The sequence below is a fragment of the Micropterus salmoides genome, unplaced genomic scaffold, assembly GCF_014851395.1.
Source record: "Micropterus salmoides isolate LMB-PRFRI ecotype aquatic unplaced genomic scaffold, ASM1485139v1 Ms_hic_scaffold_6, whole genome shotgun sequence".
NCBI lineage: Eukaryota > Metazoa > Chordata > Actinopteri > Centrarchiformes > Centrarchidae > Micropterus > Micropterus salmoides.
Window position 1 is genome coordinate 2,299,568 of NW_024044348.1, and position 26,600 is coordinate 2,326,167.

The 26,600-nt window shown below is 41.6% G+C and overlaps 1 pseudogene; it reads left to right on the plus strand.

Moving 5' to 3' along the window:
- Positions 1-638: 638 nt before the first annotated feature.
- On the plus strand, positions 639-21,917 carry LOC119890526 (annotated as a pseudogene).
- Positions 21,918-26,600: the final 4,683 nt, after the last annotated feature.

The following is a 26,600-nucleotide window of genomic DNA, read 5'->3' on the forward strand; positions in this document are numbered from 1 at the left end:
GAGTCCTGAACCATCCCTTAGTTATTCTGCTATAGACCTAGACTGCCGGGGGATTTCCCATGATGCACTGAGCTCCTCTCTCCTCTACTTTCTCTCCCTCATCCCATTATTGCATGTTACTAACTCGACTTATTATTATTATTGCCACTTCCATTACCATAACTATTATTTTAAATCTCTACGTGGAACTTGCATTGTGCTGCTGGGTGCTGGAGGTCAGGTCTTTTTCAACTTAGCCATATACTGTCTAATTTTCACCTTCTCTAACAAGTTCAATGGAATTGGTACATTGAGCTTTAAACCAGATAATTATTCCCCCTGAGCTTCTTTCTGTTGTTACTCCAGGAAGTTTTTTTGAATTGACTGTTAACTCCTTATAGTCTGGAGGATAGCCGGTGGGCAAGTCCTTCCTGGTTTTTAAGGATAGAGCCAGGTGATATAGACAATGTTAATGTATAATGAACCTGGCTGATGATTAATTAATTCAGTATGATTTATTGTCATGAATGTGTGTGTCTACTGTACATAATTCACGTTTAAGTAAATACCTTTGTTCAAAAGTCTTCATATGTGCACTGTGGCAGGAAATGTTGCTCTCTCTCTCTCTCTCTGTGGTTATTTCCTGTTTTCTTTCAGTCGTTTTTTATTTTCACTCTGTCCCTCATGGTGATGCAGATCTTTTCATCGTGTTGAAGGTTTGGTAAGTTTCAGTGTTGAAACACTCAGCTGCTCTCTGTTTCTACTATTAGCTTACAAAAATGTAAAAAGCAGAAAATTTTAACATTTGAGTGTGAAAAGCTGCTGTTTGTGCTGAAGGGCTCAGCTCGGTGCTAACAGTTACCTAGGCCATTTTGTTGCCTATATTTATTAACATCTAATCAAACTGTTCCCATCAGCAGTAAGCTGAATCAGCTGTTAGCAGCTCTTGTTAGCAGCAGTGTTCCCAAAGATGAGCAGACAGCTGCCACTGGATTACTGTGATACTGAAGAAAACTTAAACATGAATATTCTCGGGCAGGTTCTGCAGCGTCTTTCTCAGATTTCTAAGTGGATTTCTGGACGTTTCTTCATGAGGGACAGAGAGATAATGATTTAATGTGTTTCATGTCTGTGTGTTCAGATTTGACTGAGTTATGGCTCAGAGGATTGTTCTTCTTTTGTGGCTCCTGGTCCACTGATGCCTTAACACACAGTGTTGATTGTAGGTCACCTGTGTTTTGGCAGTAACCTGTGTAGACAGCTGTGTTTCATAAACAAGAAGTGTATCTGTTCCATCAGACGGACTGAAAAACGTGGTTTAAACGCTCCTGTGTAGATATACTGTTATGGACATATGATTGTCCACATGAAACATTACTGAGGCTTTTTCTTTCAGTACACTCTAAGTTGTTGAACTGATTCAAAATCAGTTATTTAAATGGACTATCTGTCAGATTTTCAATGAAATTACTTATTAATAAATCAAATTTTCATTGCCTTATTGTCAGTGGGCTCAAAACTCACTCAGAAATGAAGCACACGCCTGTTTTCTCTGTTGCTTGCATCAACCACTATTCTGCTTTTAATGCGTGGTTGGGTTCAGCCCTGTGCGCGCTCCCAAGCCTCTCTCGTACTACCGCGACAACACGGCAGCTAATGACATGCAGTCCACTAACAAATCGTTCCAAATGTGGAGCGATATGTTTACTAAATTAGCCTATAGTGATCCAGCCAGGAGCAGCCAGCTAATGATACATTAGCTCGGACCTGCCACTGTTTGCTTCGTAACATTCAGTTTAGATTTATTGTGGTGTAACGTGAAGTAACGTTACAGAGCCGGTGTTGAGTTGCCTGTGAAAAGCCACAGCCTGCATGCTGGTGTTTCTGCATTTATTGCAGGATTTCTGTATGAAAGCGGTTGTGTTTCAGATTATACTCGCTCATGAGTTCAAGCGTGCACGTGTACGAGCACACGCCTGGTTGTAATCTTAAAACCGCACCACTAGTGGCCGCTGGAAACTCCATAATGCCCCTTTATATGTAGTATGGCATAATTTAATGATTATTTATATTTACCAATGGCAAGGCCACAGAGTCTATCGATCAAGTCATTTGATGGTTTGACCTCTCTCAGGCTGACCAGAAGACCCTACCACCTTGCCTCCCAGAACTCTTGACACAATCACGCAGCATGTTGTGTGAAGCAGTCTCCCTGCCTTTCTATAGCCGCTGTCACTCTGCCTATTTTCGGGAGTGTTGTGCCAATATGCTGCTCGCTGCACTGAATAGCGTGTTAGAGTTAATAGAGTAACGTTACGGAGCGGTGCTTAGCTGTGCTGAATGAAAGGTACGGCGAACATTTAAATTACAAATTACAAAGCCAACAGTACACATACACACAGTACTCTCGACCTGTGTTGAACTACTGTGCAGTACTGTCTCAGGTGACGTTACACAGTTGTGTGATTAGTAGCAGCATATGCTATACTGTGTGACACATCACACAGCCGTTAATGTCTAAACCGCTGGCAACAAAAGTGAGGACACCCCCAAGTGAAAATGTCCAAATTGGGCCCAAAGTGTCAATATTTTGTGTGGTCACCATTATTTTGCAGCGCTGCTTTAACCCTCTTGGGCCTGGAGTTCAGCAGAGCTTCACAGGTTGCCTCTGGAGTCCTCTTCCACTCCCCCATGATGACGTCACAGAGCTGGTGGATGTTAGAGACCTTGCGCTCCTCCACCTTCTGTTTGAGGAGCCCCACAGATGCTCAGTAGGGTTCAGGTCTGGAGACATGCTCGGTCAGTCCATTTCCTTTACGCTCAGCTTCTTTAGCGAGGCAGCGGTCGTCTTGGAGGTGTGTTTGGGGTCGTTATCATGTTGGAATACTGTCCTGCGGCCCGGTCTCTGAAGGGACGGGATCCTGCCTCCCTTCTGACAAGCGTGTACAAGCTGTACACCCACTACTTTCCATTGTAGCAAAGTGTTTTCAGCGTTGTCATTTAATAAAATATTTACAAATATATGAGTATGTATTAATGTTGAGTTTGTGAGAGATGTGTTAATTTAAGTTGATCATTCTGGAGGCTGTAGTTTGTGCTGCTGTTGAATTGTATTGTCTTTTACTAAGAAGTGTTTCTAATATTTTGTCCTCTCCATTTCTGTCAATGAGGAGAGATGAAATGTTAGAAAGAGTTTAGATGTTGCTCTTCCACTTTAGATCCTTTGATGTAATCATTGTGTGTCTTCACCTTCTGTCTCCTCAAATCAACTATCAGCTGCTGAGCCTGTTAAATGTTTGTTCTCCATATGAAGTCTGGCTGTTTGTAACGGGGCCCACGATGGTGGTGGGGCCCCTCCTCGAGCTGTCAGGAGAGGGTAGATCTGATGTGGTGTCCCTGGTGTTTGTAGACTTTGACAGTGAAGTGATGATGAAGTGACAGCAGCCTCACCTTAAATAGACTGATGAAGGAGAACCAGCAGCATCTTCTCTCTCTGTGCTGCCTCTCCAGCTGAAGCTCAGAGTCTCTGTGACCGGATGTGGATCAGCTGAACGTCCTCAGTGTTGTTGTGGTGACAGAGTGCAGCTCTGCAGCAGCTATGGATCAGTGTGAGGAGAGAGAGGAGGGGGAACAGGAAGCTCAGAGGTGAGATTCACGACTCTTCTCCATGTCAGAGCTCTCATATCTCTCCACCATCATTATTCACTGTCACATCTGTGTAGTGAACCTACACGCTCAGCTTCCAACAACAGCTTCCAGGAACTAATAATGAACTAATATCTTTCCTAATGAACACACTCCAGCAACTAATTATTCAGCTAATCAACTAAGACGGGATTGCATCTCTCGCTCATCTTTTACTCATATACTGTAATTTTACTGATTTTCTATCTGCTTCTAAAAACTGGTGATAGTCTGGTCAGAATGAATCTTTTTCAAGTTTAAACTTCATTAGTAGTTATTTGTTTTTTTGAATCAGGATGCAGCAACAGAAACCAGACTCTCCTGAACCCAGCTGTGTGTCCCTGAAGAGTGACTGGTCCATGGGTCATCCTATTGACTTTATGTATGGACAACCTGCTAATAGAAGGTAACAATTTAAACCTGACGTTTCTTATTATCGCGTATCTTGTTTTACTTGTGTTTTTGTCTTTCTGAAAGCACTTTGTAACATGTTTTTGAAAAGTGGTTCATAAAAAAAGATTATTATTGTTATTTTTAAAACCTGACTGTCCTGAGAGGAGGAATCCCATCTTGTTCCAGAGCTTCAAAGTAGAGGTGGTCGATGCCACAAAATAGAGTTTTGATCTGATGCAAAGTAATACCAGGACCAGAACCATCAGTTTGATGTCAACACTGATACTGTTTAATATTAATAATTTTAAATAAAGACTGTGCTTCACTTCCTTCTGAGGTTCCTCACCATGGTACAGTAACTTATGGTGACCTGCTCCGGAGCAGGCTATGTTCCAAGTAAGAGATTAACTCTATAAAAACTCCGCCTACTGACCGATCAGCTCTCTTGGGAATTGACATCGCCATCTGTGGGAGATCCCACAGATTGTTTTAAAGGTCTTTTGTGTTTGCTAAGGTGACGATGAGATGCTTTTGTACAGCGATATCATCCTACAGAGACTGATTGAAGCACTAAACTAACGAGGTGATCAACGCACAAAACAGTTGTCACCGCTTGGCTCAAGGCTGGCAACATAAGGGAGGCCTCAAACAGGAAATACCCGTCAAAAGTAGTTTATTTAACTCAAACTAATAAACATATGAACTACCTGCTGGGGTGTGTAAGTAGGAGAAAATTCAGTCAATCATGTTTTTGGCTGAGTGAAAATGAGGTGTAATGCATGTTGGCTGGTGGCAAACCAAACAAAATGAAGACAGCTGAGGTTCATGCAGTAGACACGCTGAGAGCGAGAGACTCCCAGAGGGCAGTTCTTTAAATCCTTCTAGACTTTATTGTCCCCAAGAGGAGTGTTCTGATGTCCAGGGCATGATCAAAGGAGATACAGATCCATTAGTATTGATCCTGACACTAGTATCAATACTTAAAACATGACTTAGTATTATCAATATTCTGATGAACAGAGCGAATCTGGTCAAACCTGTTTTGTTCACTTTTAAATAACTTTTCATTGGTCAACTGTTTGTTTGAATCAGGATGCAGCGACAGAAACCAGACTCTACTGAACCCAGATGTGTGTCCCTGAAGAGTGGAAGGTAAGAATTTAAAAGTGAACAGTTATTATCTGACTCTCCTGAGAAGAGGGATCCCGTCTTGCTCCAGAGCTTCATAGTCTGTTGTAGGACTGAACAGTAGACCATTTCAGCAGTGACATCACAGTGTACACCTGTACAACAGTCACCTCAATTATATCAGTATGTCTTTGAAAAGTCAATATTGACTACCAGCTGTATACAGCGTGCTAACCTTGACAACCCGGCTATATTGTAACAATGGACAGGTTTGTGCAGCGATGTATAATAATAATAATACTACATTTTATTTATAGGTGCCTTTCTGAACACTCAAGGTCACCTCACAAAACATAATATGACAGTAAAACAATAAATCGATAAAATCAACAAGTATAATTATAGTGCATTAAGTCAGGGTACATAATATTTGGAAACAAAGATTGCTATATTCTGATAAATAGTGATCATGTGGGATATGCCCGTTTAAAAAGGTGTGTTTTCGGGCAGGATTTCAAAATGGAGAGCGAGTCAACATTGCAGATGTCTGGTGGAAGAGAGTTCAATAGATGAGGGGCAGAGCGGCTGAAGGCTCTGAACCCCATGGTGGTCAAACGAGCAGGAGGTACAGTGAGGTGAATAGAAGAAGAAGACCTAAGAGTACGGGTGGGTGTGTTAATATGAAGGAGGTCACTGAGGTACAGAGGAGCGAGGTTATGAATGGCCTTGAAGCTCAGGAGCAGAGTCTTGAAATCAATGCGTTATTTAACTGGGAGCCAGTGAAGCTGCTGAAGGACCCAGACTCTTGACCTGAGGGGAGGAGGAAACTGGGGAGTTGTCAATGGTAAGAGAAAAACTGTCACATTTAGTCAAAGTGGATTTGGAGCCAATGAGGAGAACCTTGGTTTTGTCACTGTTAAGTTTGAGGAAGTTGCAAGAGAACCAGGATTTGGTTTCTGTTAGGCAATCAGAGAGGGAGGTGGGTGGGAGAGATGTGGTAGGTTTGGTGGACAGGTAGAGCTGGGTGTCATCCGCATAGCAGTGGAAATGGATGTTAAATTTACGAAAGATATGGGGAAACAGATAGATGATGAACAGAAGGGGCCCCAGGACAGAGCCCTGGGGAATACCGGTAGTGACAGGGGATAGCTCTGATTTGAAATGTTTGAGTTGGATGAACTTAGAGCGGCAAGAGAGATATGATTTAATCCAGTCCAAGGGCGAGTCCAATAGAGACTAATCTGTCAAGGAGGATGTTATGAGAGATGGTGTCAAAGGCTGCACTAAACCCTAACCCTTTACCTAACCCCTAACCCCAGATTGGAATTGTTCATAGAGGTTATTCTCAGACATGTGTGCATGGACCTGATATGCAACTGTTTTTTCAAGAATTTTAGAAAGAAAAGGTAGGTTAGAAATAGGACGGAAGCTGTTGAAATTGTTGGGGTCTGCACCGGGTTTCTTAAGTATAGGAGTTATTGCAGCTGATAGAGAGACGAGGGAACAATACCAGAGGTGAGAGAGGAATGTATTATGGTAGTTATATGGGAAGAGAGAGAGAAGTTGAACAGGCCTTCACCAAGATGGTAGGAAGAGGGTCAAGCTGACAAGTAGTTGGTTTAAAATTTCTAATAACGTGTCACAGCGAGTGTAGGGTTCAGCAGGTTGGAGGACCCAAATGTAGAACACAGAGCAGCATCAGTTCAAAAGGTTTATTAACAAAAATTAAAAAATAAACACAATCCAAGCAAAAGAGCAATGCAACAGAAAATCCAGAATCCAGAAGTGAGAAATACAAGCAACTCCACAAGACAGAACGGACTAAGATGGCTGAACAGAACAGAACATGCTAACACCGAATGATCATAACCAAATGAATAAATGAAACTGGCAGGGAACATGAACTGACAGACAGACACCAATCATGACAATTGGGAAATTAATAACGACAACCACGTAGAAATAGAATTGGACAAGAACTAAGGCTGGCACTGAACAGAACAGATCAGAATAATATAAATAACACACTAATCCAGAACACAAGCAGACATATCACAAATTATACAAATAAACTACAACCATCAGGGAAAAAAGACTAATCACAGAGCAGACATGGGCAAAATAACAACACAGAAGTATGCAGACCAGGAGTAAACACCAAGACATGAGCTAAGGGACAGAACTAGGAACTAAGACATGCAACACAAAATCATCACAAGAATAAACAAGGCAAAACAGTAGAACTCAAGACATGGAACCAAAACAAGACCAGAATCCTTAACTCATAACATAACGTCCAATATTTCAGCAACAGAGGTAAGCAAGAAACTTGAAAATGAACGACAAAGAGGTGTCGGGAGAACTGAAAAAGACAAACTATGAGAGGTATTAGTAGTCAGTTGCTGGTGAATCTTGTGTACTGGCATTAAAAAATGACATTAAGGAGTTACAGTAAGCAGTTGTGTACAGATGAGGTACGAGAGAGTCCAGTGGCCGCAGTGTATTGTTGACCATGGAGAACAGGGCTCTGGTGTTTCCTTCGCCTGAACTAATTATACCTGCATAATAGGTGGATTTGGCTGTAGAAAGAGCGTCCTTGTAGTGGAGAATGTGTTTTTTTTACATAGAGAGAGAGAGCAGGTGGAGGTGCTGCCTGAATATATGCACTGCATGCAGCTCTGCAATCAAATATGACTTTAAATACGTCTAGTAAAAAAACATAGAAAATTCAATATGTGTGTGCGTTGATTTATTTGTGGGCTGCCACAAATAAATCAACTACTACTACTATTACTACCACTTCCTTCACCCCCAAACAAAGGACTCTCTCCCCACTTTTTAACTAATATGATATTCATAACAGCAGCAAGGAGTATGTTTTTTTTTAATATAACGTATATAACGCCACCGGCTGAAATAAAAAAATAAAGCAAGTAAATCCCGACTTTTGAACTATTATCTGCACATGTATTTAAGAGCAGTAGGCTATTCCGTATTTTCACAAAACATTTCTTTCTGTAAGTTTCATGTTGCTGTGCTACTTTAGCAGATGCTTCAATAAATTAGATGTAGAATTGTTCACGGTTGAAAGCTTTTTGCTGGTCGCACAGAGTTTACCATAGACGACAATGTTCTTTGCATCTTAGACTGTGACACAATAATGGCAGCAGCTACTTCCAGCTGTGGAAAGAACGCCTTTCTCCCTCGTTCTCCATTCTTCCTTTAGCTTTTTGTCTAACAGCTGGCTTGAACAACATAATGTCTGGTGTCGCTGAAATAAGTCACATATTGAGTCATTAAATGTCCTGAAAAAAAGTCTGAGTAAGGATGAGGAGGTGTTGGACGGTGAGGATGAAGAGCAGAGGAGGAGCAGCAGAGAGGCATTTTTGAAGATCACACTGGACTTCCTGAGGAGAATGAAGCAGGAGGAGCTGGCTGAGCGTCTCTGGCGGAGTAGTAAGAATATTTGAACAGATTTAACATGATGGAAAGAGGAATTGGAGGCGACATGGGAAACAGCCACATTTAAATGTTTAGATTCTCAGATTTTCTGTAGGATCCACTCACTGACTTCATTTGTTGTTTGCTTATTCAGGAACTGCTACAGTGTGCCGACGAAAACTCAAGTGTACCCTGAAGAAGAAGTTCCAGTGTGTGTTTGAGGGGATTGCTAAAGCAGGAAACCCAACCCTTCTGAACCAGATCTACACAGAGCTCTACATCACAGAGGGAGGGACTGCAGAGGTCAATGATGAACATGAGGTCAGACAGATTGAAACAGCATCCAGGAAACCAGAAAAACCAGAAACAACCATCAGACAAGAAGACATCTTTAAACCCTCACCTGGAAGAGAAGAACCAATCAGAACAGTGATGACAAAGGGAGTGGCTGGCATTGGGAAAACAGTCTTAACACAGAAGTTCACTCTGGACTGGGCTGAAGACAAAGCCAACCAGGACATACAGTTCACATTTCCATTCACTTTCAGAGAGCTGAATGTGCTGAAAGAGAAAAAGTACAGCTTGGTGGAACTTGTTCATCACTTCTTTCCTGAAACCAAAGCAGCAGGAATCTGCAGCTTTGAAGAGTTCCAGGTTGTGTTCATCTTGGACGGTCTGGATGAGTGTCGACTTCCTCTGGACTTCCACAACAATGAGGTCCTGACTGATGTTACAGAGTCCACCTCAGTGGATGTGCTGCTGACAAATCTCATCAGGGGGAACCTGCTTCCCTCTGCTCGCCTCTGGATAACCACACGGCCTGCAGCAGCCAATTAGATCCCTCCTGAGTGTGTTGACATGATGACAGAGGTCAGAGGTTTCACTGACCCACAGAAGGAGGAGTACTTCAGGAAGAGATTCAGAGATGAGGAGCAGGCCAGCAGAATCATCTCCCACATCAAGACATCACGAAGCCTCCACATCATGTGCCACATCCCAGTCTTCTGCTGGATCACTGCTACAGTTCTGGAGGAGGTCTTGGAGACCAGAGAGGGAGGAGAGCTGCCCAAGACCCTGACTGAGATGTACATCCACTTCCTGGTGGTTCAGACCAAACTGAAGAACACCAAGTATGATGGAGGAGCTGAGACGGATCCACACTGGACTCCAGAGAACAGGATGATGATTGAGTCTCTGGGAAAACTGGCTTTTGAGCAGCTGCAGAAAGACAACCTGATCTTCTATGAATCAGACCTGACAGAGTGTGGCATCGATATCAGAGCAGTCTCAGTGTACTCAGGAGTGTTCACACAGATCTTTAAAGAGGAGAGAGGGCTGTACCAGGACAAGGTGTTCTGCTTCGTCCATCTGAGCGTTCAGGAGTTTCTGGCTGCTCTTCATGTCCATCTGACATTCATCAACTCTGGTGTCAATCTGCTGCCAAAGGAAGTGTCAGAAAGCAAATCTACAGATTTCTATGAGAGTGCTGTAGACAAGGCCTTACAGAGTCCAAATGGACACCTGGACTTGTTCCTCCGCTTCCTCCTGGGTCTTTCAGTAGAGACCAATCAGACTCTACTACGAGGCCTGCTGATACACACAGGAAGTAGCTCAGAGAACAATCAGGAAACAGTCCTGTACATTAAGAAGAAGATCAAGGAGAATTTGTCTGCAGAGAGAAGCATCAATCTGTTTCACTGTCTGAATGAACTGAATGATCGTTCTCTAGTGGAGGAGATTCAACAGTCATTGAGTTCAGGAAGTCTCTCCACAGATAAACTTTCTCCTGCTGAGTGGTCAGCTCTGGTCTTCATCTTACTGTCATCAGAAAAAGATCTGGAGGTGTTTGACCTGAAGAAATATTCTGCTTCAGAGGAGGCTCTTCTGAGGCTGGTGCCAGTGGTCCATGACTCCAACAAAGCTCTGTATGTGCATACAGAACTATCTATGTTAAATTTGGCATTACTAAAACCTGTAAAACTACTACTAACAACTATCGTTTGTTTTTCTTCTCATGTGTTGCTTAATCCTCTTCAGGCTGAGTGGCTGTAACCTCTCAGATAGAAGCTGTGAAGCTCTGTCCTCAGTTCTCAGCTCCCAGTCTTGTAGTCTGAGAGAGCTGCACCTGAATAACAATGACCTGAAGGATTCAGGAGTGAAGCTGCTTTCTGCTGGACTGAAGAGTCCACACTGCAGAGTGTCAGTTCTAAGGTTGATGTTCAGTTATTTTAAAATGATGACCCTTTACACTGATATTTACTTCATATAGGCTATTGATTATTGAATGAACTGATTGAAATCCCTTTTAGGTTAAGTGGCTGTAACCTCTCGGAGAGAAGCTGTGAAGCTCTGTTTTCAGGTCTCAGCACCCAGTCTTGTAGTCTGAGAGAGCTGGACCTGAGTAATAACAACCTGCAGGATTCCGGAGTGAAGCTATTGTCTTCTGGACTACAGAGTCTCCAGTGCAGACTGGAAAATCTCAGGTTAGTGTTTGGCTATTTGAAAATGATGACTCTCTGAGCTTTACTTATGACAGATATTAATTATATTAATTGAACGTACTGACAAAAATCCTTTTTAGGCTGAGTGGCTGTAAACTGTCAGCGAAAAGCTGTGAAGCTCTGTCCTCAGTTCTCAGCTCCCAGTCCTCTGGTCTGAGAGAGCTGGAATTGAGTAACAACAACCTGCAGGATTCAGGAGTGAAGCTGTTGTTTTCTGGACTGGAGAGTTCTTTCCCAACACTGGAATCTCTCAGGTCAGGATTCAGCCTTTTGTTTAAATGTATTGAGCAAACCTTTTTCTAAAAACACTTGACCAGTGAATAAACTGCCTGATCAAACATTTTTAGGTTGAATGGCTGTAAATTGTCAGAGAGAAGCTGTGAAATTTTGTCTTCAGCTCTCAACTCCCAGTCTTGTAGTCTTAGAGAGCTGCACCTGAATAACAACGACCTGAAGGATTCAGGAGTGAAGCTGCTGTCTGCTGGACTGGAGAGTTCACACTGTACACTGGAAACTCTCAGGTCAGAATTCAGCTGTCTGCAAAGAGTCATCTGGCAAGTTAAATGTTGAGGCTTTATAGTCATTTTTATGATCTTGTATTAAATGTCACAGCAATATGGTACTTAAGGGGAAGCCAGGTCAGGAGTTGTATGTAAACATAATTTTCTGCCAGAACTTCAAGCACAAGAAATATGTTGTTCCAGTCTTAAAGGCAGGTAAGAGAAGCCCCCATGACCACGCCAGTATACTTGCAAGGGTAAAGATCTACAGAAATTAAATGTATGCACATTTTGTGACTTTCTGTTAGGTGAAGAAGCAAAGACAACAGTTGGAGCCCTCCTCTCAGCAACTCTTATGCCGCATTCAGACCAACCGCGAATTTTCGCCTCGCGACACTTTCCTCGCATGAGTACATTCGCTGCAAGTGTTCACACACAATGCGAGAAGGCGATTTTAGTGCGATAACATGAATAAACACTACTCACCTTTATTACAACTGTATGAACCCAAAGTAAACATTTTGCTGTGATTAAATAGCAATAAACGGATTAAACTGATGCCGAAATAACTACAAGATGATGCAGATTTGTTAAACATGTGAATTCATGCTTTGTTAGGTCTATCAGCAAGACAACAACTTCTAAAATGTTTGTTTTCTGAATGGAGTTTGGATCGATCAGGGCTATGCTAACATTAAAGTACAATGATAGCTGGAATAATAATAATAAAGTTAGAGACACATGTTTTCTGAACTCAACAGGTAGTTCAACCTCCTCGCTTTCTTTTCTCTAAGTAATGTCCAGTTTTGTCTGGTATTTATATAAATATGAAGTCCGACAGAGCTAACGACGCTAACAACAACATTGGAACCGGATGTGCACAGAAGCTAGCTGCTGAGAAGCTCCAGTGAAGATAAATCAACGTTGAAAACTAAAGTAAAAAGCTAATGTAATAAGAGCAGTTTACTCCGAGCTCCTGCGAGTATATGACGTAGTTGTCAGAGCAGAATCCGACCGACTACGGGGGTTTATTTGTCTAATGGTTGAAGCGCTGCTCCCTGCTCCCCAAGTTTAGCATCTCTCAGCCGGCCAGCAGATTTTCAATCCCCCGCTCTGCCTTGCCCTCTCCACACAACGCTCTGAAGCCTCGGTGACGTGCGGACAATCTCATCAATTGATATGCTATCGCGACTTAGCATGACTTCTCATGCGAATTCCTTCGCGTTGCCTTTGTGTTGCCGGGCCCCTCCCCCGACAGGAGATTGCGGCTCTACACATCTTTTCATTGACTTTGTGTGTAAACTCACCGCCCCGAACGCTTGCTTCGCTTTTGGTCTGAAAGCACCATTAGTCACATAGAAGCAACCCTCTCATTTTCTGGAGAAAACTCTTAACACATCAACACACAACATGGGTGTCTTTCACCCAGGGCAACTCCAACAGTCCAGCCACCATCAAGGAGTTTGGTTTCAAAGCCAGAGGTAGTGCAGGAGATGGAGCATTAGTTGGACTTGCATTCTTTTTTTTTACATTTACATTTATTCATTTAGCTAACGCTTTTTATCCAAAGCGACTTACAATTACTATACATGTCAGAGGTCGCACGCCTCTGGAGCAACTAGGGGTTAAGTGTCTTGCTCAGTGACACAATGGTGGATGGGTCACAGTGGAGGATTGAACCAGGGTCTCACACCAAAGGTGTGTGTCTAATCCATTGCGCCACTGCAAATGTAAATTTTTTACATTTACATTTACTCATTTAGCAGACGCTTTTATCCAAAGTGACTTACATGTGAGGAACAGCATAGAAGCATCAACAAAGCGTCAAATACAGCACAAGATCTTCAACTGACAATACATACTAATAAGGGCAGCTATAAATACTAGTAAGAACTAATAGCACGTATGGAATCAATGGGGTAAATACCTAGGGAAAAAAGTAAGAATTAAAAAAAAATTGTAATCAGTACAAGAGAATTGTAAGGGGATAGAAGAAGAATAGCACATGTGGCGATGGTGCAATAAATGAAACACATGCCTTTGGTGTGAGAGACCCAGGTTCACTTCCCACTGTGACCATCCACCATTGTGTCCCTGAGCAAGACACTTAACCCATTGTTGCTCCAGAGGCTTGCAACCTCTGACATGTATAGCAACTGTAAGTCGCATTCAATAAAAGTGCAAGCTAAATGAATAAATGTAATGTAATGTTAGAGGTGTTACAAGAGAAAGTGTTCTCGGAAGAGATGAGTTTTAAAGAGCTAGAGAGGGACGACCCTATTCTGATTGCATGTGGTAGCCCCATCATGGTGTCACAGATGAGAACAGGGACTGAGATTGTAGGGAGGCAGCGTTCGTTGGAGGAGCGCAGTGGCCCAGAAGGAACGTAGGTAGCAATAGTTGAGGCGAGAGATAACCATGGCTTGCACCAGAAGCTGAGTGGCGTACTGAGTGAGGTAGGGTCTGATTTTTTAAATAGAGCATTGTATAGAGCAAAGCGGCACGACCAAGAGACAGCAGCAACATGGTCTGAAAAGGACAGCTGGTCATCAATCATGACACCCAAGTTTCTCACCACCTTGGTTGGAGTGAAGAAGAGGAGTTAGTTTGCAGTTGGGTGTTATGGTGGATAGATTGCTTGGCTGGAATGACCAAGAATTCAGTCTTAGATTTTGTTGAAGGTGGCAAGCCTTCAGCAGTATCCTGTGATTGACTGTGCCAAAGGCAGCTGATGGGTCAAGCAGAATAAAAACCGAGGACTGGGCTGACCTTAGGGCTTCTGTCACAGACAAAAGAGCTGTTTCAGTAGAGTAGCCACTCTTAAAACCAGGCTGATATGGACCTAGGAGGTCAATCTATGAGAGGAATTCTGAGACATGTTTGAAGACTGTTTGTACGACAGCTTTGGATAGAAATGGTAGAAGAGAAACTGGTCGATACTTCTGGACTTGAGTTGGGTCGAGTGAGGGCTTTTTGAGTAAGGGTGTAATCTGAGACCTTTTGAAAGTGGTTGGGAAGGTTCCCGAAGCCAGAGAAGTATTTAACACACGGACCACGGTAGAAGATATGGCTTAGAGGAGATTGGTAGGAATCAGTTTCAGTGGGCATGTAGTGGGACGGCTACGGGTCAGGAGTTCTGATACTTCGCTCTCTGTGAGAGGAGTAAACGAGGAGAGTCAAGTGCCATTGACCTGGGAAGATGGAGGAAAAGATGTAGTAGGACTGCTACATGTTAGCCTTGGTGTCGAGCCTTTAGCGCCATTTCCTGAGGGTTTCTTTTTTTATAACAAAAAACAGCGGGCTACTGTGAACGTCTAACAAACTGTTTACACCGACAGTGAGGCCCTGTTTGTGTGTGTGTGTTTAGCCTGTCAGGTTGTCTGATCACAGAGGAAGGTTGTGCTTCACTGGCCTCAGCTCTGAGCTCCAACCCCTCCCATCTGAGACAACTGGACCTGAGCTACAATCATCCAGGAAACTTAGGAGTCAAGCTACTGTCTGCTGGGCTGGAGGATCCACAATGGAGACTTGACACTCTCAGGTATAGACATGTGGACCGTCAGTAGCAGCTCTTACTCTGACTAAACAGGGAACTTTGGTTCATGTATTATGGTGGATATGAGTGAAGTTGTATGAAGCTGATTGTCACTTTGAGGGATGTGCACAGGCAATTTGGTGAAAAAAAGGGCACTTCTCATAATTTTTTTTTTTTTAAAACAAAACATTAAATATAGTAACACAACTCTAACTTCCTTCCAATTTATTTTTATTCCCTCACACACAATTGTTTAATATTTAGAATAAATGACAGCACCAAGGAGAGGGACATAGTTTCATTAATAATGTGCTTATTTTTCACAAGGCAATAAATAGTTTTAATTCTTTGGTGTTATTGGAATACATAACACTCCAAAATCAACAGAAATCTTCACACTAAACTGTGGCATTGGACTGCAGGCATAATTAAAATAAATACTTTTTGTATCACAAGCAAGATGCCATATGAGTAAAGATAACCTTCCTCTTCACTCAGTCAAGCAACAGAATACTGAATTCCCTGAATACAGTAATGTATTGATCAAATACGTTATTGTTGTTGCTATTATATTATTTGAGGGAGGGCACTCTGTATCAAGTAAGGATCTATCAGCATACAACAAACTAATTGAATAGAGAGTTATTAGATGAGGAGCTAACAGTAACTATGAAGTTACTGTTTAATGAAGGACACTTTTTTCATATAGTGGTCTATTTTGCTTCCATGTGTAATACACATTTAGATGGTGTTGGTTTTAAGCCTGCTACCGCCTACTGTCTGTTTGCATCTATAGATTTATTCTAAATTAACCAAAACAAGCTAATTTGCATATTTACTCAGAACATTTCAGAGGAAAATGCTCTTGATGTAAGTCATTAACTGGAGAAGTTCTGTGGTGATAGTCTTTAGTTATTTTGTTCTATTCACATGCAGTGACTTGTCAAATGTGTGCAAATGTGCACATTTTAATCAATTAACACCTAATTTGCATATCAATGTAGCGATTATGATGACACAAATGTTACTGTTTTCACCTGTAGTGTCTCCATTCAGTACAGTACATTAGCCTGTATGGCCATGAGATATTGCCTTAGCTAAACTTCAGCTAACTTATTACATTAGCTCAGCTCGTGCGTCACACATGTTAGCAAGTATAGGCCTATTTTTGCCTTTTGTCCTTTATTTAATTAGCGGTAAACTGGATGCACTGGTAGTTTAGTCTTTTGTTCATCACCACTCACCTCCACACAAGCCAGAAGCAGGGAGGGGCTGCTGCCTGTCTGTCTGTGAGTTGTTGTGCTGCTGAGAGAGAGAGAGAGAGAGAGAGAGAGAGAGAGAGAGAGAGCACCCCAGAAAAAAGGGCAATTTCTCTTGAGGATGAAAAGGGGCAGGTGCTGAAGCCCCGTTTTATGTGTGTGTGCATGTGCCTGCTCACTCTGTTTCTTCCTCCAGGGTGGACCATGGTGGACTGCAGAGACTGAAACCTGGTCTGAGGAAGTGTGAGTGTGTTTTCTGTTTTTGTAAGTGTGGCTGGAAATATGGAATATATATAGAATGAATGAATGAAAAAACGCTCAGTGGAGTCACCTGAAGCCACCTTCCTTAAGGTAGGCAAGTATTATAGGACAATTTACTTTAAGCATTCTTAGTGCATTAAAATGTTCCTGTCAGGTTGAGCTCATTTCAACTACTTCATATCCTGCTGGGTAGAATAAACTACAGCAATGCATCATATTCTGCAACAGTGGTTCTTAACCTGGGGGTCAGGAACCCCCTGGTCCCATGCGGGTCGCGAGAATGCTACTATAGACACAAAAACAGAAAAATTAATTTTCAACCTCAAAAAGGGGTCGGACTACCAGAAAGGTTAAGAACCCCTGTTCTACAAGATCATCAAGTTTTCATGTTTTCATGATCATCACGGTAAATTATTTTAGACAAAATGTGTATATATCGACATATCCATCATTAGGGGTGGGAGAAATTGATTTACATATGTAAAAAATATTTTTTCTTGATGTTAATTCATAACATAATGTTGAATGCAACAGTTGGAATTTGAAGTGCAGCCCCTGGACCGTGGTGTGCACATATCAGAGACCAGTGTTCCACAGTCTATGGTGTTGCCCCTAAACAATTAATATAAAGGCTCCATGTAGTTATTACATTCGGCGCACAGCTGCTGCTGTATGAATGTCCGCTGCTAATAAAATTTTACATGATCATTAATATCAATGTGCAACTAATGATTTTCAACCGCACACTGCGAGCACAGTAAACTTAACGCTTGGTTACCTTCCTCTCCTCATTCTTCAGAGGACATCTAGCTGACAGGTGCTGTTAAGTTAAGAGCAAGCAAGTCTTTTAAGGAACAAGGCGATGCTTAATGCAGGGCTTAAAGTTCTCCGGCGCTGTGCCGGAATTTCCGTCGCGAGGCGTTTTTGTATTCGACTATATATATATATATTGTCGAATGCAGTCTTCCTCTGCACAGTTGGGCCCAATCCCAACGTCCACCCTCACAGACTCACAGACTTTGAGGCGCGTTCCCAGGAAGTCCGTGAGGGCTTAGGGCTGTCCCACTGTCAAATTGTCAAGTGCGCGAGGGCTTTCTCGTGGACATTTTGAGCCCTTTTTAGACCCTTTGGCTGAGGGAATTGCTCACAGTTCATAGCGGGTATGACGTGAAACACAGAGGTTACCAGGGGAAGCCCTGAAGCAAGAGAAAAATCATGGCAAATCTGCGTTATAAGAGAAGAAGAAAAACAGTAAACAAACAAACATCGACACCATGCCTTTCATGCAGCCATGAGCTCCCATGTGAATGCAGAGTACCAGCAGGGCTGCGCAATAAAACAATAATGATATATTAATTATATAATAATTATTACAATATAATTTTCCTCAATAACAATATAACAAATGTCAAGTGTTTGATTTAATTCACTTGAATCACGAACAAATCCGCACTTTGTTGAGGAAAAGGGACTGAAAAAAATATTACTTAATTGAAATTTATTTAATCATAATTGTTTTGAATGTTTTACCTCAGATTTGTTAAGTGAGTGTTTCCCACAGAATGACAGTGTAACTGTGGCACCAGCTATAAACAACGTTCTAACTTTCTAACTAGCTGTATTCTAACATTAGCTTGGCTCTTCTCATTAGCTAGACTCCTTACATGCTTGCTAATAACTTTTTTTAAGCTTGGCGTTCGACAGCGTTGCCTTGGACAGATTTGTGCAGCGGTGTTCATGAGGGAGAGAGAGAGGGACGAGCGAGAAGATGTGCTGCGCAAATGCGCTACAGCGCTCCGCAATCAAATACCATTTTAAATAGGCCTAGTAAAATAAAAATAAAATAGAAAATCAATATGTAGGCGGGCCACATTGAATGATGTGAAATGTTTTATAGTGATAACATTTTCAGCCATATTGCCCAGCACCTATATTTTCCACTTCAAGCACTGATTATAAGTGGTGGCAGGAAATGTTACCAGAATGCAGGAAATTGACTGTAAAATGCTCCAAATCTTCTGGGGAAAGACCCCCAGACCCTCTTCATATAATTCCACATTGAACATTTTATTGAAGTGATCCAATGAAAGTGAGCAGAGCAGAGGAAAAGATAAGCAGTAAGTTGTCAGTCTGGCAGTAAATGTACGGTGGAGGTCACAGTGTGACCCTGAAGGATACTTTCTTTAAAAGTATCAAGTAGTACAGGGATTAGTACAGTATTTCTGAAGTCACACAGTGAGAAAAAAGAAATCCTGCATAGAAAAAGTAACGCATTAAGATGCATCGATAATATTTCTATAATTGTATCGTAGCCCTCTGAATCGTAATCGACTCCTCGGATTTCCACCCATATATATCATGTAATACAATATAACCAAAAAACATTGTGATATTATTTATAGCCCGGCCCTAGTTAAAGTTAGGCGTAAAGTTATGTGTATTTGAACGTTAACGTATAAACTGAGTGATACAAGAAGTTTTCGGCTGGCTGGCGATCACTATTTTCCTTACCTGAAGATTTTTTAAATAACAGATATACAAACCCCATTTACATAAAAGTTGGGATTTCTTTGTTCATTCATGTGAACCTTTATTCAACCAAGAAAACTACAAAGAAAATATATTCAATAGTTTTACGGATCAGTGTAATTGTATTTTGTAAACATAAACAAAGTTAGAATTTAACGCCTGCAACACACTCAACAAAATTGGGACAGAGGCATGTTTACCAACTTGTGACATCACCCTTCCTTTCAAAAACACTTTCTAATCGTTGGGGAAGTGAAGATACACATTGTGCCATTTTTGCAATTGGATTTTTTGTCCATTCTTGCTTGATACAAAACTTCAGCTGCTCAACAGTCTGTGTCGCCGTTTTTTTTCCTCTTCATGATGCGCAAATAAGAATCAGATCTGGACTGGCAGCAGGTCAGTCAAGCCCACACACCCTGTGTCTATGAATCCACGCTGTTGTAGCGTGCGCAGAATGAGGCCCACCATTGTCCTGCTGAAATAAGCATGATGGCAACATACGTCTCTTAAAATCCTAATATATGCCTCTGCGTCAAAGGTAGATGCTGGCTTTTGCACCTTTCTGATAACAATTTGGAAACCGTGGCTGTCACGTTAAGTAATTGTTAATGTTGTTACAGTTCACAGTTTGTTATGAAATAAATGTTATTTTTTTCCGTAGTTGTCAGTAAAGTTGTTAATAAATGAACAGATGGTAACCTGCAGATGTTTTGTGTCTGTTCTCTCCATCAGATGCCTGTGAACTGGAGCTGGACACAAACACAGTGAACGCAGAGCTCAAACTTACGTTTAACAACAAGAAGGTGACATATGTGGAACAGGAGCAGTCATATCCTGATCATCCAGACAGGTTTGACTGGCCTCAGCTGATGTGTACAAATGGTCTGACTGGTCGCTCCTACTGGGAGGTGGAGTGCAGAGGAAGAGTTGAAATAGCTGCGACTTACAGGAGAATCAGCAGGAGAGGAAACAGGAAAGACTGTTTGTTTGGAGACAATGATCAGTCCTGGAGTCTGAGATGCTTTGGTGCTGCGTACTCTGTCTGTCAGTATACAAGAGATATATTCAACTCCTACCTTCACAACAACCTTTCATTACCCCTCGTCTTCCTCCTTAGCTTCCTCCTTAGCTTCCTCCTTAGCTTCCTTCTCCCTGACACACTTAATATTTTCCTCCTTCTCCTCTTCCTCGTCTATCTGCTCCACCCCTCCCTCCTCTCCCCCCCCTCCTCTAACAGAGTAGCAGTGTATGTGGACTGTCCTGCTGGCACTCTGTCCTTCTACAGAGTCTTCTGTAACAGACTGACCCACCTCCACACCTTCAACACCACGTTCACTGAACCTGTTTATCCTGCCTTTAGGCTCCGGTCTGGTTCCTCAGTGGCTCTGTGTTCTCTGTAGGTCAGAAACACTGCTGCCTGAAGATCAGCTGCTGAAGTCAAAGTTCACTCTGTTCACCATCACACACGCACACACTGTGTCTCAGACTCAAAACATTCATTTGTCTCAAGCAACATTTTACCAGTTTAACCAGAAACACTTGATGATATGCAGCATCTGAAACAGAATGAACTCTGGTAACTTATATTTGAATTAAACTGTCCTTTTACTCAGACTGAAAGACAAACAATTTCTTTAAACATTGCTGAAGCATTCACCATGTTTTCTAATGTTTCTAGATGTTGTAAATCTATATCCACACCTGCAAACTTGTCGCTTTTCGGCGTCAATCGCCGTTTTCTTGGTCAATTGGGTCATTTACGTGAATCGCGTAGAACCGGAGAGTTTTTGTTTTGGGGGAGGGGGGGTAGGCTGCCATTCATCTGCATGCCATGCAGGCTAGAATTGCGAAACATTATTGGATAATTCTTATAGTTGACATTTGTCTGGGCCAATCGGAATCTTAGCACACAGCGTCAACTGAGCTCGCCATTGGATGAGACACCTGGCTACCACGCGAGTCAGATGGAAACTTATAACGTTAAGGAATCTTATGTGAAAGTCAAGCTTTTTGGAGCAACAACAGCTATTTGTTTGCTTGATTCAATTAACGTTAGCTACCGCTTTTTTAATGTGATATAATTTACAATAATATTGTATTGTCGTCATACCTATTACGTTAGTATAATTACGTTAAGCTATGCTAACAGTGGTACCGCCAGACCCAGAGATCGGCTGAATGGTTTCCAAAACGGTAAAAAACAATTGTTCTACTCGAGGGGAGGTGGAAAATGAGCTTTATTCCCCAAATGGTGGAATATCCCTGTAACGTTAGCTAGGCTTATCGTTAGCCGGGTGCTCTGCCCTGAGTTCCGAGATATACGGGTACTGCTCGAATTCTGAGCTACCCTGAATATTAGGTTGTCGTGCGCGCTCACGCGTTAGGCAGTCATTACCCAGATGTGGGTAAGTTAAATGTGAGTGTTTACACAACAGCTGATGCGAGAGTAAGTGTAACATAAAGCAATTTGGCAGCCGCCGTTAATCTCTTGTTGCATGGGATGCGCCGCATACCTGGTAAACAGTAATTTCAAACATAGGGCAACACGTTTTTTACTCTGAGGAGTTTGCAGGTCTGTATATCTATCTGTCTATATCTATACTTTTTTATCTCCATGGTTTAGATGAATTTATAGGACATGTTTCCCTGTTTGTATGTTTTTTTGTTTTGTACCTTGAAAATGGAAAGTAAAGTCATTTCAAATTCAAAAGTTCTCTTGTTTTTCTATCTTTTGTTCTGTTATTTTCTTGTGGTTTTATATCTTCTGTAAGATGTTGTAAAACCAAGATCACAGACTTTCTCATCTGATTACCATCACTGCTTGTGTGTGGGTGGTGGTGAAGTGGGAGATCTTGTCGTTAGTACAAAAACTTTACTCAACACGGTGGTTCTTTGATCATGTCAACAACAAACCAGACAGGCAACTGAATCCATGTGAGGTGTGATACAAGTACAGAGAGTTTTACTAGTGGACTGCGTGTGTGAAAAGTTGTGTTTACATCACGTGACACAATCAGCAATACATTTACCGGCCCTAGCGGTTCCGCGGTCCTTGAATATTATTTTGTTACTAATATTATTAGCACTTTAAATCTCTTTGTGTAACTTGCATTGTGCTGCTGGGTGTTGGAGGTCTGGTCTTTTTTTAATTGAAGCCATATACTGTCTAATTTTCACCTTCTCTAACAAGTTCAATGGGATTTGTATATTGAGCTTTAAACCAAATTAGTATTCCCCCCGAAATTCTTCCTGTTGTTACTCCAGGAAGATTGCTTGAATTGACTGTGAACTTCCCATAGTCTGGAGGATAGCCAATGGGCAGTCCCTCCCTGTCCCACGTCGCCATTTAAATGATGATGTCAGAGGGTTTGAAAGTTCTTCAGTAAACTCCAAAGACTGATGGTCACTGGATTTTCCATTAGCTGATTACAAAAGATTCACATTGCTTCATTCTGCAATATCAGTTATTGAATTTATCGTTGTAAGAAATATATATTTTTATTAAATATTATAACTAAACGGTAGTTTAACACAGGGGTCGGCAGGACCGTTTCTTAATGATAATTCCAGTTTGTAGTATCACTGGTTAGCTCAGTTGGTTTGTGTGTTTGATCCTCACTGAAGACCAATTTATTTAAAAAAATTTTCATAATCCTCTTCAACTCTTATGAAGAGACTGTTTCACCTGCTCACAATAAAGCACGTGCTGGACTGTGTGCATCCCGGCAATTGGTCCACATCCATCAACCTACGACTTTTCTTTTCCCCATCATTCCCAGGCAGAGGAAATTCCTGCGCTTCTCATTCAGGGGAATCCATTTAACGTTACACATTTCCTGACGGCTATTTCGGAACCTTTGAAATAACCTTGGAAATGTGTGATTGGATTCCCCTAAATCTCTTCATAACAACTTTGTTGCAGAGGGTAATAAAAAACACACAAAAAAAGAGAAAAAAAAAGTTGTTTAGAGTGGGAGTCAAACAGTCAAGCAGGGAGTCCTGCGCGCTGCCAACTGAGTTTGGAAATTATCCTAAAGAAACGCACCTGCTGACCCCCTGTAATCAACTCTAGTTTGTTATCTCAAGATCACAAGAAAATTATCCTGTTATCACAGAAAAACAGAGTAAAAGAAATATTTAATAATAATAATACATTTTATTTCTATAGCGTTTTGCAGGACACTCAATGACACTATACAATAAAACCAGTAGTTATATACATTTAAAAACAGATCAAATACATAGATAGAAAAATATATGAACCATAAGTAATAACATGATACAAAATACAAAGAGCATAGGGGCGACCGTATAAATAACAGCAGCAGTAACAATATAACATTATTTAAAAGGTTAAAAGTTAGTCTAAAGAGGTGGGTTTTGGTAAGTGATTTGAAAGAGTCCATGTCGCTACATTCTTGGGTGTGCGTGGGTAAAGAGTTCCACGGGGAGGGCGCTGCGATGGTGAAAGCTCTGTCCCCCCATGTACGGTGCTTGGTGCTGATTGGTGGGGAGAGGAGGTTTGTGTCGCAGGAGAGGAGGTTACGGGAGGGATTGTGACGGTGGAGGAGGTCTGTGAGGTAGGAAGGGGGATGGATTAGGTATTCAATGCATTCTTTTAATTATTATTGAAATTCCTCAGAATTGCAATTTTTAAAATATATCAAGTTGATATAGACAATGTTAATATAATTAACCTGGTTGGTGATTAATTAATTCAGTGTAATTTATTGGCATGAATGTCAGGTGAACAATATTGCCAAAGTTTCAAGGATAATAAGATGAGAAAAAATACAATACATTAAATTCAACAGTCTGTGTTTGTGTGTGTGTGTGTGTGGTATGTCTACTGCATATAATTCATGTTTAAGTAAAGGGCTTTGTTCTAAAGTCTTCATATGTGCGCTGAAGCAGGAAATATTGCTCTCTCTCTCTCTGTGGTTATTTCCTGTTGTTTCAGTCGTTTGTGAACTTTCACTCTGTCCCTCGTGGTGATGCAGATCTTGTCTCCATGTTGAAAGTTTGGTAAGTGACAGTTTTCAGAGTTTAAAGCCTCTCAGCTGCTCTCTGTTTCCAAGCTGAAAACGTAGACGTTTGTGCTGAAGGGCTCAGCTCGGTGCTAACAGTTACCTAGGCCATTTTGTTGCCTATATTTATTAACATCTAATCAAACTGTTCCCATCAGCAGTAAGCTGAATCAGCTGTTAGCAGCTCCTGGTAGCAAAACTTAAACATGAATATTCTCGGGCAGGTTCTGCAGCATCTTTCTCAGATTTCTAAGTGGATTTCTGGACGTTTCTTCATGACGGACAGAGAGATAATGATTTAATGTGTTTCATGTCTGTGTGTTCAGATTTGACTGAGTTATGGCTCAGAGGATTGTTATTTTTGAGGCCTTCTGGCCCCCGGGGGAGCCGCCTGTCATGCGTTCAGGCACAGTGTTCACTGTGGTGAGGTCACTAGCAGGGCCCCGTGTTGACAGCTGTGTTTAATAAAATAAAGTTACATCAGACAGACTTAAAAACGTGGCTGAAACGCTCCTGTGTAGATATACTGTTATGGACATATGACTGTCCACATGAAACATTACTGAGTATTTTTCTTTCAGTTCAACAAATCAATATTTAACAAATCAGGCTAATTCTTGTCACAAAGAGTCAGAAATAAAAACATAAGTAAAAGTGAAAATAAAATCAGAAATTAAAATAGAAACTATGAAAGAACATTTAAATTACAAAACCCATAGTACACATACATACAGGACTTTGACCAATGTTGTTCCTCTGCAGTACTGTTTCAGGTTACACAGTGGCGTGATTACCTGCAAACCTGTAAGAGAAATATGATAATACCATCTACTATACACAGTTTACACCAGAATAAAATATAATGAAGTACATAGTGTTTGTTTGTATTGTTATGACCTGGCTCAAAAGGCCACAACAAAAGGGAGACACCATGGTAAACGGTTAACATGTGTTTATTTAACAAAAATAAGCCAAATCAATAGTTACTTCAAATTAACATAATTTATGTATGAGGTATGTAGACTGTGGTTTCAGTAGTGTCTGTGCAGGATGATGGTTGCATGTGTGGAGGTGTTGTAGCATGCAAACAAAACAAATACCACAACGCAACCAAAGAAAACCAAACTCCCGCAGGGAGGTCTGACCTGGTCTTGACAGCAGCCCCTTGCCGAATGAGAAAACAATCCCAAATACTCTAGGAGGGCAATTAGCCCAGGTGCCCGGAGCCACTACAATCAGCCCCTCCTCCACAAGAGAGAGAGAGACAGGCCACACTCGCTCGTGACCCCACGGGGCGTCACAGTATTAATATAGATATGTGATAAAACAATAACATAGTTTTCTGTATAGTGTAATAAACATATTATATATATATATATGTATTAATGTGGAGAGGCGAGGTGTCGGTTGAGCTTGGTGATCATTCTGGAGGCAGCAGTTTGCTGTTGAATTACATTGTGTTCTGCTGAGAAGTGTTTCTCATGTTTTGTCCTCTCCATTTCTGTCAATGACTGGAGACGAAATGTTAGAAAGAGTTTAGATGTTGCTGTTCCACCTCAGATCCTTTGATGTAATCATTGTGTTTTCACTTTCTGTCTCCTCAAATCAACCATCAGCTCCTGAGTTTTGCTGATGTTGAGCATGTATGAATCCAAAGAAGGTTAAAGACACGGGCAACTGGACTTGGTTGAAGAAACCTAGAAGACGTTTCGTCCCTCATCCAAGAGACTACTTCAGTTCTGACTGACTGGCAGGGAAACTCAGCTATTTAACCTCTGTGGGATCGTTAGCTAGGATCGTCGATATCGCTGGTTCGTTGGTGCTCCTGGCTGGACAGTTATATCAAGTTCACACTAGAAGATGTCCAGTTTGGCCTTCCTGCACTGGACCAATTGAAGAGGACAGACCTGCAAATTGGAGGATACAGTATGCACCCAGTGGAGCAAAAGCTGTTTGAGGACAGAGAGGAGGGGGAACGGGAAGCTCAGAGGTGAGATCCACGACTCTTCTCCATGTCAGAGCTCACTCAAATCACATCATTGCAGTCACCGTTTGAAAGCCTCAATCAACAACTGTTTATTGCAGTCACTTGTCACTTTCCTCATGTGTTACACAGACACACCTGCTCACCTGATTGCACTTGCATCATCTTGTCACAAGATCTCTGACGTAATTGCTGACGTAATCTGCACTCTGCGCATGCAGCCACCTGTCGGAAGCTCCGTCTTGAACCGGACTCTTATCCAGTTTTAATCCACTTTTTTCGTTACATTTTTTATATCCTTTTATTTAACTTAACTTTATTTAAGTTTTACGTGGGTTAAGGATTTTAGTCATCCGACATGGATTTTAAGATAGAT